General features: G+C 48.4%; 1 protein-coding gene across 3 annotated transcripts in view; it reads right to left on the bottom strand.

Annotated features, from left to right (window-relative positions):
- mTor (serine/threonine-protein kinase Tor) overlaps window positions 1–16,480 on the bottom strand; it is a 504,957-nt gene that overhangs the window by 368,932 nt on the left and 119,545 nt on the right. The gene's annotated exons all lie outside the window — the stretch shown is intronic.

The following is a 16,480-nucleotide window of genomic DNA, read 5'->3' as shown; positions in this document are numbered from 1 at the left end:
GACGTGGACGACTGCGAAGGTCTACCACCAGCGGCTGAAACGCTACACGCGCTCAAAGTTCTCAGACGTGCTATGGCCGCGAATTAAATCAGCGACAACACGTGCGCGTGTTTTTATGAATTTGAACAAAGTCTGTTAAGTGACCTGATAAATAAAAAGAGACAGAATGACATTGAATACTTTTTCTTCAAGAAATAAATGCTTTTTAGGTACGTGTGCCTGAGTGAGTTCACCTCTGACTCTTTAATTTAGCTAGTTTTAATTGGTTTGATGATACGAATTTCGGCTAATACGAATATTTTTCGTGACCCCGTGAGATTCGTATCATTGAGATTCCACTGTATCATCATTGTAAACCACTTAGAGGTGCTTGAAAAAAATTTGTTTTATCAGCCAAGGTGCTGTAAAATCTTGCGGAAATCAAGAAAGAACTGTGTTTTTCAAGCCACGATATCTACAAAACGGCGTGACCGAGCGCCGCCATCTTGGTCTCGCTGGAAAGCGCATTTCTCCGTCTTCAAATTAGCCGTTTCAGCGACCTCCTCCATATGGCAACAAGCGCACAAAAAGCAAATGATTGAAGGTCATGCCGGAGCCTGCAATTGGCCGCGCCCGCCACGTGACTCCAATGCGGTTTGCCATTGGTCTCGCGCTCGCGTCGTCTCCTCGGCTCTTTGCACCTCGCGAGTCTGGACGTCTCCACTCGCCGTAATCTTGACGTGTCAAAACAGGCGCTACGCGGACGTCGCAGTAGCATGGCCGATTCCTACGGTTGTGGACGCTTCAGACTCGGGGCTAAGCATTTTGAGCATCAGCGACGCGGACTTCACGACCAAGATTCACGCGTTGAATCCTCGGACATGCGCCTAAGCTTTTCAGCACTCGGTGTTTCGGAATTCATGACGAAGCACATCACACACGCAATCCTCGGGCACGTGGCTAAACAACTCGCGCATAGGGAGTTTCCGACTCAGCGATCATGCACATCGCGCTCGCACTTCTCGGACCCTCACCGAAGCATATTGTCCATTGGCGCCTTCGACTGCGCGATTAAGCGCATCGAATATCGGCTCCTCGAGCCCGAGGCTAGGAATTTCACGCGTCGGCACGTCGGACTGTGTGAATAAGCGCATGGAGTGTCGACTCCCCAAGCCCGCGACAAGGCATTTCGTGCATCGGCACCTTGGACTGCTCGGCTAGGTACTTCGCGCGTCGGCACCTCGAACTGCGCGGCTAAGCACATCGCGCGTCGGCTCTTTGTATCTGCGGCTAGGCATTTCACACATCGGCACTTAGGACCCACAACCAAGCATATTGCGAGTTCACTCTATTATCTTATTGTCACGATAGCTCGTAACAATATCTATCATACCACCCCTTCCTAAAGAGAACCTTGTCATGAGCTCTGTTCACTAGGCCCCTTGGGCTGGCACAGACACCTGGCTGCAGAGGTGATTAAGGCATCATACAAAAGTAAAATTTTGGAAAGCACCTAGCAGCTGCATATCTATCACTGGCTCTCTGATCCTAAGTTTTGCAGCCACTGTCAAGTAAAGACGACTTGGGAGGCTGCTGACATTCAGAGCCTTCATTCAGTAACATGGTCAATTCTACAAAAAAGAGAGAAAAACCTCACTGATTGTACTGGAGATTGCTATGAATGGGGCAGCCTGCGGGTACAAGCTCCCTGAATATACACTGGAATTATATTCCTGCCCACAGAGTTCTGCACGTCACTTGGTTTGAAACCTAGGCACCATGCTCTTTGTAGAGCAGCAGCAGCAAAGAATGCCGTATAAAAAGAAAAGGGGGGGGGGGGGGGGGAGCACACCAGACAAGAGGCCACATGTACAAGAAGCCCCACATCACAAAACACCCAAAAGACTACAAATTTGGTGCTTTTTAGAGAAATGAAGAGAAGGTGAAACTTTGAGAGCCGTTTTCTCAAAACTGCTTTTCTGCCTTTCTGCTCAGTTTCTGGAGCTGATTTCTTTGTTACCGTTTAACATATTGCTACGGCATGAGCCGGGCGAGGAGAAGAGTAAGAAGATGTGAGCTGGTGCAGCCTCAGGATGCCATCTTGACTTTACCATCAATCTCGTCCCTTGAATAAAGCCGGTTTAACATTAACCGTAACAGTTTTGTGGTGGAGGCGCGGGGTACTTCGACCAAGACGACGGAGCTGCTGCAGCAAGTGCCCCGCCGGAGCCGACACCTCACTCGACTGCCTCCAACACCACTTGAGATCCCTATATCCCACAGCAGCGACCAACAGCCTTCTCTGGCTGCTCCAGTGCGAAAAACCGGCGCCTGGATGCATCAGATGGAGCCCCGCCCTTTCTCTGGAAAATTCGGCGAGGACGTGGAGGAATGGCTCACCCACTACAAGCGTGTGAGCAAGTACAACGGCTGGAACTCCACGACTCAGCTCGACAATGTGGTTCTGTTCCTCACAGACACGGCGCTAGTGTGGTTTGAGAACCATGACGATACGTTCACACCGTGGGACAGATTCGTTACTCACCTCACAGAGTTCTTTGGTGATTCCACCACGAAAAGCATGCGGGCGGAGCAGACATTGCTTCGGCGATCCTGAAGCTTTGCCAGACTGTCAATCCTCGAATGTCCGAAGAAGACAAGGTTGGACACCTTCTCAAAGGCATAGCCGAGGATGTTTACAATTATTTAATCGGAAAGGAGAGCCTCGCCTCGGTTGCCGACCTCATCAAGCATTGCCGCACATTTGACGCGTTGAAGCTGCGCCGTATCACGCCAAAGTTTGGCAGGCTAGCAAATGTCACAACGGTGGCAAGCGTTGACGAAAACGACAACTACAGCTTTCAATTTGACCTTGCGGCAACTATAAGGCAAATTGTACGCGAAGAACTTGAACGACACACCAAAGGGGAGGACGTCGAACAGCTTGGTTGCGCTTCCAACCAACCTCAAGAACATGCATCTGCTGTGTCAGCATTGTCTGCCATGCCAGGCGTTGCAGACTGTCGAGTCGATCAGCTGCCACAGCACCGACGTACCTTTCCCGACGACATGACGCACGATCAACGAACTCGTCAAGCTACCACCACGAATCGGAATTCGGAAGATCGCGTTTATTATTCGCAGCGTCCCAGGGTTGACTCCGAAGCATACAACGTCAGTCGCACATCGCCTGTATGTTACAGCTGTGGTGCCTCAGGACACATTGCTCGTTTTTGTCGCCAGCGCCGACAGACAACAACATATGGCCCACCACCAACTTGGCCTAATTTTGGACGTGATAGTTATGACGACCGTTGGCCGATAGACCCTGCAAACACCACAGGTGCGCCACCTCGGAATACCTTCTGTCAATATAGTAGGAGTGGCTCGCCAGCTTCAGACCGCAGCCTGACGCCCCCAACCAGTCGCCAACGCCGTTCACTGTCACCACGGCGATGTGCTACGTCTCCACCACCGTCGGGAAACTAGCCGGCGCGGCTGATGGAGGTAAGGTCGCCGGACAGTCTGTGTCTCTGCAAAATACTCCTCTGCCTACCATGATGGTGAAGAACAAAGTGCGTGTGTTAATTGATAGTATACCCGCAACAGCATTAGTGGATACTGGTGCTACCGTTTCCGTCATGAGTGTGACTTTCAAAGAGAGGCTGGGCTGTAAAGTTATGTTCCCATGGAATGATGGTGTGACGTTTCGTGGTGTCAGTGGAGAGTGCCTAGTTCCCCTTGGTATTTGTGTTGCAACTGTTTTATTCGGAGGAGAAGATCTTAAAACAAAATTTCTCGTACTACCGCGATGCACTCATGATGTGATTCTCGGGATTGACTTTCTTCAGGAATGTGGTGCATCTGTTAACTGTGGCACAGGCGAAATTATTTTGAATAGCGCGCTTCTCACCACCCTTGCCGACACATCTTTACCAGTGAAAAACTATTAGGTTGTTTCGAACGATTTGCTGCTACCGCCTTGGTCGCTGTCATGTATCCCTGTCAATTTCGCTGCCGCCGACCTTTCATCGTTTGACGCGCACGTCCAGCTACTTACATCGAGCTGCGCAAAGAAAGATGAACTTGTACCACGCTCTGTCGTGAGACTAGTGAATGGCGCCTCAAATTTGTGGGCTTTCAATTGTTCTTGCGTCCCTGCCGTTCTCCCACGTGATATGAAGCTTGCTGAATTTGACGAGATTACTTACAGCTCCATTACAGTTCTAAGCAAGGAGGAGCAGTCTCATACTAGCAATCCCCAACGAAGCATTTCCGAACAGCAGATCCTACGAATGATCAACAAGGCACTGCCCTCACATGAGCACCGCGCTCTCGCACAAGTTTTGTGGGCACATCTTTATGTGTTTGATTTCACACAAGGCAACAAGCAGGCTTCACTCCCGCGTTCTCGTGATAGCCACAGAATTGGCACCGGATCTGCGCACCCCATTCGGCAAAAGCCTTCATTTCTCTAACAGAGAGGACAGTTATTGCTGAACAGGTGAAAGACATGCTGTGGAAAAGTGTTGTTCAAGAGTCTTCTAGTCCGTGGGCAGCACCAGTAATCTTAGTAAAGAAGAAGGATGGATCGTGGCGGTTTTGCGTAGATTACAGGAAACTGAATGCGGTCACCAAAAAGGATGTGTATCCGCTTCCTAGAATTGATGATGTCATCGATTGTCTACATTCCGCTGCCTACTTTTCATCACTGGATTTGCGATCAGGGTATTGGCAGATACCCATGCACCCAGACGATAAGGAGAAAACGGCCTTCGTGACACCAGACAGTCTTTATGAATTTAACGTCATGCCGTTCGGCCTTTGTAACGCGCCAGCAACATTCGAACGATTCATGGATACTATCCTCCGAGGACTTAAATGGGAAAGTTGTTTGTGCTACCTCGATGATGTGGTGATTTTTGGCAGCACATTGAGTGAACATAACAGCCGTCTCAATCTTGTTCTGGATTGTGTCAAACAAGCCGGCTTGATCCTAAATTCCAAGTAATGTCATCTCGGAGAAACCGAGACGTTTGTACTTGGGCATCTGGTCGACAAAAACGGTGTGAGGCCAGATCCACGGAAGATTGCGGCAGTCAGCTCCTTCGAAGCACCAAAGTCAGTGCGGTAGTTGAGGAGTTTCTTGGGCCTGTGCTCGTATTTTCGTCGCTTCGTTCCAAGATTCACCAACGTGGTGTACCCCCTAACATGTCTTCTCCAAAAAGCCGTCCCTTTCAACTAGACATCGGCTTGCGATGACGCGTTCCATCAGCTAAAATTTCTACTAACGTCAGGGCCCAAATTGCGTCACTTCAATGCATCCACACCTACGGAAGTGCACGCCGATACCGGTGGCATCAGCATCGGTGCCGTACTTGTGCAACGTCATCAAGGAGCTGAACATGTTGTGGCTTACGCTAGTCGCTCTTTGACTAAGGCGGAACACAATTACACTGTGACCGATCAAGAATGCTTGGCAGCTGTTTTCGCAGTCCACAAATTTCGACCCTATATCTACAGACGCCCGTTCACTATCATTACTGACCACCACGTGTTGTGCTGGTTGGTGAATCTCCGTGACCCGAGTGGATGACTGGCACGTTGGGCTATTCGACTGCAGGAGTACGACTTCGTTATTTCCTACAAGTCCGGGCGTCGCCACGCAGATGCGGACTGTCTCTCCCGCCTATCTCTGACGACGACGGAGTGTGCCGAATACAATTTTGATGACTCCTTTGCTCCCATTTCTTCTACATTCCCAGAATCGACGTCTTTCAAAGCAGAGCAGGAAAATGATATTCGTTTGGAACCTCTATTTGTAGCCGCATTGCGTCCTGGAGCCACCGGTCGATTTTGTGTCCGTGACAGCCCGCTTTACAAGACCAATTATTCGGCTAAAGGCGCACGCTTCCGTCTGCTGCTGCCGCAGAGTCTGCGAACGGACATACTGAGAGCCATGCACAACGATGTGACCTCTGGCCATCTAGGATTCATAAGAACTTTGAACCGGACACGGGAGTGTTTTTTACTGGCCCAGAATGCGGGACACAGTCAAGCACTACGCCACCAGTTGCGAACAATGTCAACGCTACAAGTGCCCTACGACCGCTCCGCCAGGTCTTCTCCAACCTCTGCCGCCGCCTCGCCTGCCATTTGAACAAGTGGGTATCGATCTTCTGGGCCCATTTCCCCGATCATCTAACGACAACCGATGGGTGATCGTATGTGTCGACCATCTGACCCGTTACGTGGAAACGGCGGCCGTACCATCTTCAACAGCTGCGTCCGTTGCAACGTTTTTGCTTCGATTCATTATTCTTCGACATGGTCCCCCCCCGTGGGATCATTAGCGATCGCAGTCGTCAGTTCGTTGCTGACGCCGTGGAAGAACTGCTACATCTCTGCAGTTCGCGGTTCCGTCATTCAACGCCTTATCACCCTCAGACAAATGGACTTGTAGAACGTACGAACAGAACTCAAACTAACATGCTGGCCATGTACGTATCTTCCAATCACAAGGACTGGGATGACGTACTCCCCTTCATCACCTATGCTTATAATACTGCAAAGCATGAGACGACCGATTACAGTCCTTTTTATCTCCTTTACGCACGTTCACGCTAAGCTGCATTGACACTATACTACCGTTTGACTTTCACAGCGAGTACTCTGTTGCCAAGACGCTTTGTCTTGCCGAAGAAGCCAGGCGTATCACTCGTCTTCGTACTGTGGCATCGCAAGACCAATCGAAAGAGCGCTATGACAGCCAACACCAGTCTGTCTCGTATGCCAAAGGAGACTTTGTGTCGTTGTGGACTCCGCAACGTAAACGTGGCTTATGCGAAAAGTTTTTACCCCAGTACACGGGCCCATTCGTCATTGTAGATCGCTTGAGTGACTTGACGTACGTGGTGGCACACTTGACGTCGGCTGGTCGTCGGTCTAACCGGACCCAGTTAGTACATGTTGCCTGTCTTAAGCGGTTTCACCCTACGCTTTCCGAGTGATTTGGACTTGCCCAGCGGGCTTCGTCTGGCAACCGGGGATTGCTACGGCATGAGCCGGGTGAGGAGAAGAGGAAGAAGACGTGAGCTGGTGCAGCCTCAGGAAGCCATTTTGACTTTACCATCAATCTCGTCCCTTGAATAAAGCCGGTTTAACATTACCCGTAACAATATTTTGACTCCGTTTTTTTTTGTCACATTCCTTGGGCTGCAGTGCAGGTCCTGACATTCTCGCTTTCTTATCTTGACCCTTTGTAAGTTTATGATATGGCTATTCGTATACCCTGAAAGTGTGCTTGATGTGAAGGTAACATAAAATATGGCATTCCAAAAAATGTTGCAAAAAAAGAAAAGCAAGAATGTCATGACCTTCAGCACACATTTAGCTATGCAGTCAATACTTAACAAGCCTTCTATCACGTTTTTTAAGTTCCCCGGGGTCTCCAGAAAGTAAGAGGGAGAAAAATTCTGCTCAATAAAATTGAATAAAATTTTCTCAAGATATCATTGAAACTTTTAGGGAAGCATCAGGGAGACATTCTAAACATTTGTGGCAATTTTCATCAAAATCTATGAAGAAATAAGGAAGTTGATTTTCAAAGCCACGTCCCCCTTTAACGAGGTTTCACTATAATACTTTGCCTGACTGGCTTTCGCCAAAGTTTGGTGGTCCTGTGCAAAGGCCCAGGCATCTCAATGGTATACATCCAGTTCAGCAGCTAGGGCATGAAGTGCAGAAGAGGGCACCTCACTGCCAGATGCCTGATTGTGATGGCTTCACGGGTTCCGTAGTTCCCGCTCACAGCACAAGAAGGCAGGCGTAATGCCAGTAACTACACTTTCAGATGTGCGCATTGCAAATGCCACTTTGGGCAGCCTTTTGTTCCAGTCCCTGTAAGAAGTGCAGTAGCCCACTAGGCATTGTTTAACCATTGCGTTATTGCGTTCCACAGTCTGTCCCGCTGGTCTGTATGGGACTGTGTGGCTCTCCTTGATTCACCAGTGCTGGAGAATGCCTTTCCACAGTTTGCTTATGAATGGTTTGCCGCTGTCGCTAGAGATGGAGCTAGGCACAACATGCAGGCAAAAAATATTGATCATTGCAGCTTTTCCCATTACGTGCGCCTGCCTCCAAATTGATCATCAATAAAATGATCGATATCGATCATTTTATTGATGATCAATTTGGAGGCAGGCGCACGTAATGGGAAAAGCTGCACAAACTTCGCGAACTTGTCCAGCACCACCAGGATGTACTTAAGGCACCAAGAGGTTGTGGGCAGTGGCTCAATAAGGTCTACACTTAGCTGCCGCATTGGGTGGGTGGCCCATGAACTGTCCATCAGTCCTTTTGGCTTCTACCGGTGAGGTTTGAAAGCCTGGTACTTAAAGGGAAATATTAGAGTGGATACCGAGCCATGTGTACCAGCTCTTCAATCGGCTCCAAGTTTTAAAAAAGCCTAAATGCCCACTTAAGGCAGCAGGGATGGGGCACCTGCTTTATGCATCTGCTGGGATGTTGGCCCGTCCTTTACGATGCCTTATGGTGCACTTGAATCCTTGTAATCTTAACACGTAATGTCCCACTCTGCATGATGTCTGCTCAGTTGCGCATGTCTGCACACTTCTCTATGGTGCAGGAACGCAGTCTTCAGTACATCTTTGGGAGCAACCGACACTTTAAAGAAGCTCTGAGCAAGATCGAGGCTCGTGAACTACCTAGCGCAGACGAGCTGAGCCAGTAACCAGTCTGTGCAGGGCATGGGATATACTGGCGTACTTGTGATTGCATTTAAGGGTCTGTAGTCGACCACAAGGCGATATCCTCCAGTTTTCTTTTTTACTAATACAGGGGCACTGGCCCAGTAACTGAAGCAGGGCTCAATGAGGTCTTGGTCCAGCGAATCCTGCACAGACCCATCAAGAATTTCTTTCTTTTGGCCGTTAGCCGGGCGCAGCTTGCATCTAACTGGTGAGTGGCTGCCTGTGTCTATATTGTGAACCACCAGGGACGTACAACCTGGCAGAGTGGTAAAAATATTGTTATGGTCTGCAAGGATGTTATTAAGTTTCTGCTTCTGCTCTTCCCTAAGGTTCTCTAGACTACACTCGCCACTCTCAATGGTATTGTGGCCTACATCCTGCACATCTGCAAAATGTGCCTCTAGAGAGCTGGCCACATTTTCATCAGGCTTTTGACCTTGTTTATTGCATTGCAACGCTGTCTTACAGACTGACAAGGGTCGGTGTCCAGCTTCCAACGCACATGGCCGCTTTGGTGCCTTTTTAAATTTGACGAGCCCACACGGTTCAGAGTGCAGTGACCATCCGCCAAGGCCCATGTGGAGAGAAATACCTGCCAGCTCAAGAAAATCTCGCCCAAGGAAAACATCGTGACTCAGCTCTGGAAAAAGAAGAAAACGCTGCTTCCTGGACCTGCCTTGCCAACGAATATGACAGCGAATCGATTGTGCAGTTTGAGACCAGCCCTGAGCGAGCCTCAGGGTTCGTGCTTCTTGCCTGAAGGTGCCTCCTGTTCACTTGACCGCCGAGATGGCATGGCTACCTCTTAAGCTCATGCTTGCCCCAGTGTCCATGAGTGCATAAAGGACACTGTGACCAATCAAGTAGTTCAAGTAGTGGTTCTTGATTTCCGGCTGTTGCGAGCACTTGCAGAGACGTTGCATAGCCATCTGTAAGAGAAGAAGCTACGTTCATCCATTTCCTGGGCAATCTGCTTGCAGGTATCCTGGGGAACTGCAGTGAAAACAGAGGGGTTGGCTGCATGGTCTATCAGTAGTGCATTGATGTGCAATGTGGTGGTGGTGTTGGCGCTGTGGTGGTGCAAACCACCACAGCGTCGCTCACGTCGTCGTACCTTGCGTCGCTTGAAACCTGAGGTTCTGAGGCGCTCTTCCGAGTTGTTGCGGCGGGGAAGTGTAGTTGCCCCGAGTGTTCGGCACGCGAGCGAATGGCACAGGTGAGGGGTTCCACTTCTGGGCTCCAGCGTGAAGCGTCGTTGACTGCGCACACTCAGAAGCCGAAACTGCCGCAGGCTGCAGCTGCCACTCTCGTTGCTTGGCTGGGAGGGTTTGGTTGGGCTTGCAGTGGTGTGCGGAGATGAATAACAAAGGCCAAATCAGCTGCTGTTTGTGCAATACGTGGTGGTGGCAGCGGCGCATAGCGCAGGCAATGTTAAGCGCATTCCATGATAGGGATGGCCGCCTTTGTCATTTCTTGCAGGTTTGCGAAGCTCATGCTGGCTGTTAGGTCTTGGAATGTCGGACGCATTTGTCTCCACACACATTCCACCTTTTCGGCATCTGAAACAGGCTCTACTATAAGTGAATAAACTGCTTGGATTTTCTAGCAGAATTCTAGAAGAGTTGACTGTTGGACTAGTTGGTCGTCCATATTTGAAGTCCACACTGGGCAATTCCTTTTCTGTGTATCCTCTAACAACAACAAAAAAAAGCGCTTGTCCTTGTTTGTCTTCCTTGTGTCCGTGGTTTTATTTGCGCTAAGCTACTACTTTTCTAGCAGATGCTGAGCGATGTGATCTAGCTCTGCTTTTAGTTTAAACCTGTAGTCAATGGTGGTAAACTCCGGAAATTTGGATATGAAGGTCTGCCAGTCAGGGTGCGCAACTGACAAGCGCCGCCATTGTTTAGCTGACCCCTCCAATGTTGCTAGAAGCAACTGCGAATGGCAATCAGGGTTGATCCCCGCAATATTGCAGTACTCTGAGTACTTCTCCAGAAAGACTTGCGGTGAGTGATGGTCCTGGTATCCATTGGAATTTCGGCAGTGGGACGGGCACACGTCTGATGTTGAGCGCAGGACCCGCGCCGGTTGTTTTGTCGGGCCTAGCCATGACAGTTGTCTTGTCAGGCGTAACCATGTCGTTGAGCGGTGTGGTGCACAGAATTTGTGCTATATCAGCTGCGAGTCTCTCCCTTTCCGTTGTGGTCCTAGAGGTCGAAGCCAACAGATCTTGGACAATCAAAGAAGGCAGGAGAGGCAATGTAACTGGCTGGGTGGCACTAGATGATTCTTGGTCCTCCATGTTAGGTCTGGTCGGACGAGCCCCCACTTGTCAAGTAAGTTCTTTATTTTGGGAAATCCTCGGTGCATGCAGACACATGCAGTATGCATTCCGTCCCGCCGCGCTGCACACGGCTTGCTGCGCTGATTACTTCCTTACTCAGTTCGTTGTCGCACGCTCCCCGCATGCCGACCGCGCACACATGTCTTCCATGTTCTCCCTCTCTGCCACACACCCTTGCCTACCGTCCCGTGCCTGCGACTCTATGCCACTTCGTGTTGGCCTGGTGCCCTCACAGGGCCACTATGCTGATGTGCTGATAGGCATGGGTCACCTTTTTGAGAATAGCTCACACACAGAAGTTCATCAGGACTTCAGCAGGTTTGGGTCATTGTAGTTTGCCAGTGACTTCAGCTGGAATGAAGTCAGGCGCGAGAGCGCGACACCACTGCTGTAATGTTGAATTACTCTTCCATTGTTTTGCTGGCAAAGTCTAAGACTACTAGCCGAATTAAGACTGGCACCAAGGCAGCGAATGAGTGTCTAGAATAGCTTCGAACTATGTGTGTCGATTGCTGCACCTTTTGTCACAAACACAAGAGGAATGCGCCCAGTGGCAGTTTCCTTACCTTAAACCATGACAGATGCCGCGTGGGATTTCCGAGAAAATGTCTAACTGGCTGGTTTGGTAAGCTCCGACATCAGAGCAAGCATACAAGAGTTCTGAGCATTGTGACAAGCCTTTACTGTGAACATTACCGTGATTAACGTGTGTTGTAACGTGATAAAGCACGAGCCAGACGATCCTTCTTGCTTCTTTTAAGCCGGATGGAAAATCTGGGTGCTTGCTCTGTTAGCTCCGGTTTCGCCTCGGCTCCCTAAGCATCTTTCCTTGTCATTTTACGGCACACACACTACTGCAGCAAGCAATGCATCAAGCCTTCGCCTTTGGCTCGGGTGTGCTCGAAAAATGGTCCATCGAAATGAGAGATTTTGTTCGAAATAAACGTTGTGTGGCTTTTGGAGTTCGAATTCACAGTAGTTTTAAGTAAGAAGGACTCTGCCGGAACCGACAGAGCAGTCTGAATTATCCATCAATTTGAATTAAGAGACTTTAAAACAGAATTTCATTGTATTTGTGCACCTCTAACGATTTTCGTCAGCCTACCTTTGCACATGGTAGCCAGAGGCAGCATCTTTTTTACTAAAAAAGGAAAGGGTGCTGCTATGTGTTTTAAAAGGAAGGGGCATTTTTCTAACGATATCAAAACAATCTCACTCAAGTATAATGCTGTTTAAACTTGGTCATCTGACAACAGCATATTTAGCATCACATGCATGTGACCGTTACCTCTGGAAAAAGCAGACATGCCTGTTTTTAAAGGGACACTAAAGGGAAACAGGAAATCAGTTTAGCATTGTTTGTGAACCCTGAAGTAATTAAAAAAAAATAACTTGATTATGAGATGAGAAAATGAAGGTCAAAGTATCAGTATTTGAATTTCGTGCCGAAACCCCAGCGCCGGTACGTCAACATGACGTCAGGGATTCCAAAGTATGTTCTCGCATTTGGGCCGTGTTGGCTGAGTAAAGGTTCCCGAAACTTGCCATGTTTAATATTTGGTTCCTTTAGAACACAATGTAGTCAATCTGTACCGCTATATATAATTAGTAGGCTTTAGAAGATGCCATCAAAATCCAATAAGTCACAGCCCCCAGGTGCAGGAACATAAGTAGACATCGCCACCCGTATTTCGTTCTTGCGCTTTTTTTTTTTGGCTAACCAAACGTCTTATCGTTGTAAGAGTGGTGTTTTTGGTGTGGTAGAAAGGTAATTTACTGATGCAGAGGAAATCATTTTTCACTTTAGTGTCCCTTTAAGTTATCTCAGATGTGCGGCGCACATGTGCCTATTTCCTCCTGTGTACTAATGTCATACTTTGCATAGCCTTGGGAGCTATGCAAAGAGGGAAGGCAGCTGGGGAGGATCAGGTAACAGCAGATTTGTTGAAGAATGGTGGGCAGATTGTCCTAGAAAAACTGGCCACCCTGTATACACAATGCCTCATGACCTCGAGCGTACCAGAATCTTGAAAGAACGGAAACATAATCTTAATCCATAAGAAAGGGGACGCCAAAGACTTGAAAAATTATAGACCAATTGGCTTACTGTACATTGCCTACAAAGTATTTACTAAGGTAATCGCAAATACAATCAGGAATGCTTGAGACTTCTGTCTACCAAAGGACCAGGCAGGATTTCATAAAGGCTACTCAACAATAGACCACATTCACACTATCAATCAGGTGATAGAGAAATGTGCGGAATACATATTATATATAGCTTTCATTGATTACTAGAAAGTGTTTGATTCAGTCGAAACCTCAGCAGTCATGCAGGCATTATGGAATCAGGGTGTAGACGAGCCATATGTAAAAATACTGAAAGATATCTATAGCGGCTTCACAGCCACCGTAGTCCTCCATAAAGAAAGCAACAAAATTCCAATAAAGAAGGGCGTCAGGCAGGGAAGTACGATCTCTCCAATGCTATTCACAGCGTGTTTACAGGAGGTATTCAGAGACCTGGATTGGGAAGAATTGGTGTCAGTCGAAACCTCAGCATTCAGTCGAAACCTCAGCAGTCGAAACCTAAGTCGATTCAGTCGAAACCTCAGCAGTCATGCAGGCATTATGGAATCAGGGTGCAGACAAACCGTATGTAAAAATACTGAAAGATATCTATAGCGGCTCCACAGCCACCGTATTCCTTCATAAAGAAAGCAACAAAATTCCAATAAAGAAGGGTGTCAGGCAAGGAAGTATGATCTCTCCAATGCTATTCACAGCGTGTTTACAGGAGGTATTCAGAGACCTGGATTGGGAAGAATTGGTGATAAGAGTTAATGGAGAATACCTTGGTAACTTGCAATTCGCTGATGATATTGCCTTGCTTAGTAACTAAACTCAGGGGACCAATTGCAATGCATGCTCATTGACCTGGACAGGCAAAGCAGAAGAGTGGGTCTAAAAATTAATCTGCAGAAAATTAAAGTAATGTTTAACAGTCTTGGAAGAGAACAGCCGTTTACGATAGGTAGCGAGGCACTGGAAGTGGCAAGAGAATACATCTACTTAGGGCAGGTGATGACCGTGGATCCAGATCATGAGACTGAAATAGTCAGAAGAATGGGCTGGGGTGTATTTGGCAGGCATTCTCCGATCATGAACAGCAGGTTGCCATTATCTCCCAAGAGAAAAGTGTATAAGAGCTGTGTCTTACCAGCACTCACCTACAGAGCAGAAACCTGGAGGCTTACAAAAAGGGTTCTACTTAACCCTTTGAGGGTCAATGACGTAAATATACGGTATCGCAAATAAACTCTAAAATGGTCGATGCCGTATATTTACAGCGCTGTCTGTATGTTTAAAAAGTGCACCAATTTCCTAACTTTTTCTTTTCTGTCATGTGCTGCCACTATGTGGGAATACAGAGAATTTTTTTCGCGTTGCCCCGTTTGTTTTAGAGCTAGTTTGCTCTGGCGTGTCTATATAGTACTGCTCGCACATTGGCACGCGCGCGGGACGGCGGCGGCTTGGGTTTTGTTCCGCGGACAGTTTCAGCTTCTTGCGCTTGCAAAACTGATGGCTATCTCGTTACCAATCGCTCAAAGGGCGACCGCTTGTTTCTCCCTCGTTTAGTGCTCACGAGAGTGCGCATAGGAAGGATGCCGCCATGCATGCGTTTCCGTTGCTTTTTCTTTTTTTGAGACTCATGAAAACTAATTGCCCCTGGTTGGCGATAAGATGAAGATTAGCGGAACCTTGTCACATGTTTTGCTTTTTTGACGGGCACACAACTACACAGTTTTCTTGAGTGCGTGCACCTACTCAGTTCGATTACGCTATGGATGTACATATTAGTGTAAGAGCAGGAACATTTGAGTCTTGTGAAATATTTTCGTGTGCACATTTTCAAAGCCTTGAACTATAAGAATGCATAAAATTTTCAATTCTTATAAGTTCCTTTCCTTTTCTATTGTTGTTATTCATGAATGAAGAGTACATATTGTGGGGATGCGCGACCCTCGCGCCTCCCCTGATGTTTTTCCTGCATAGTGCGTCTCCTGTAGTGCGGCTTCGCCGCGCACGCGGCGTCGGAGTGGTACAAGCGTGGTGCGAAAGATGGCGCGAGCGTCGCGCCGCTGCGCAGTTACTTGGGTTCGGGAAAGACAAGGCGCTCTCTCTCTTGGGTTCGAGCCAGCAAGCGGCACGGACGTGCCGAGCCGCTCGTGCAGCGACCCTCTTTCACGGCGGGTCGGCGCACGGCGGGGGACGTCTCCCGCGTGCGCGCCGACCCATGCTTCTGCGAGACCGCCTTGCGTGGCCGCCTCGCGTGGCCGCCTGCGAACGCGCCACGATTCGCGTGACTTTACACGCGAACGACCAGGCGTTGGGATCCAGCATGGGGCGAACATATTCACTCGCTTCCGGCCACGGTGAGTCAGACTTCTAGATTTGTCGCGCACCCATCGGCATGTTTTGTGGATAGCAACTCGGCTAGCAGGCATTGATGTATGAAAGGTGCAATAAATGCCCTTGTGATTGTTTGCACTACTGTGTTGTCGTTCCTTTGTCCCAAGAGTACGATGTGAGAATCCTGGATCAGACCCCACAATATATACCAACGCAAAATATTCTTTTCTCACTTTACGGTCACCCTAGATAAATTACGGTAACTTTTTTTTGAAATACCTCCTTAATAAGAAAATTAGAATATACAACAAAAAAAATCGACCCTCATAGAGTTAAATTGAGGACAACGCAACGAGCTATGGAAAGAAGAATGATGGGTGTAACGTTAAGGGATAAGAAGAGAGCAGATTGGGTGAGGGAACAAACACGAGTTAATGACATCTTAGTTGAAATCAAGAAAAAGAAATGGGCATGGGCAGAGCATGTAATGAGGAGGGAAGATAACCGAAGGTCATTAAGGCTTACGGACTGTATTCCAGGAGAAGGGAAGTGTTCCAGGGGGTGGCAGAAAGTTGGGTGCACTGATGAGATTAAGAACTTTGCAGGGACAACATGGCCACAATTAGCACATGACCGGGGTAGTTAGAGAAGTATGGGAGAGGCCTTTGCCTTGCAGTGGGCGTAGCCAGGCTGATGATGATGACTAATGTCATTCCGTTCACATGTTGAGGAGAGCTGGAATAGACATGCAAGAGAGGCACTACGTGCCCTCCCACTGTCCTTCGCTCTCACGATGCATGTACCCCCCCATTGGGCACATGAGACGAGGAAAGGTATCCACCAGGCAAAAGGACATTTCTCTCGCAAAAAGTAAAAAGGTATAAAGGTGCGCCACCACGGGATAACCTGCTGCAACCCGTGAATGACCTTGTTTGCCCGACTATGCCAGGCAATGAGACAAGCCTATTTATTA

The sequence above is a fragment of the Dermacentor albipictus genome, chromosome 2, assembly GCF_038994185.2.
Source record: "Dermacentor albipictus isolate Rhodes 1998 colony chromosome 2, USDA_Dalb.pri_finalv2, whole genome shotgun sequence".
NCBI lineage: Eukaryota > Metazoa > Arthropoda > Arachnida > Ixodida > Ixodidae > Dermacentor > Dermacentor albipictus.
The sequence above is the reverse complement of the archived record's forward strand: the minus strand, read 5'-3'. Positions and strand labels throughout refer to the sequence as shown.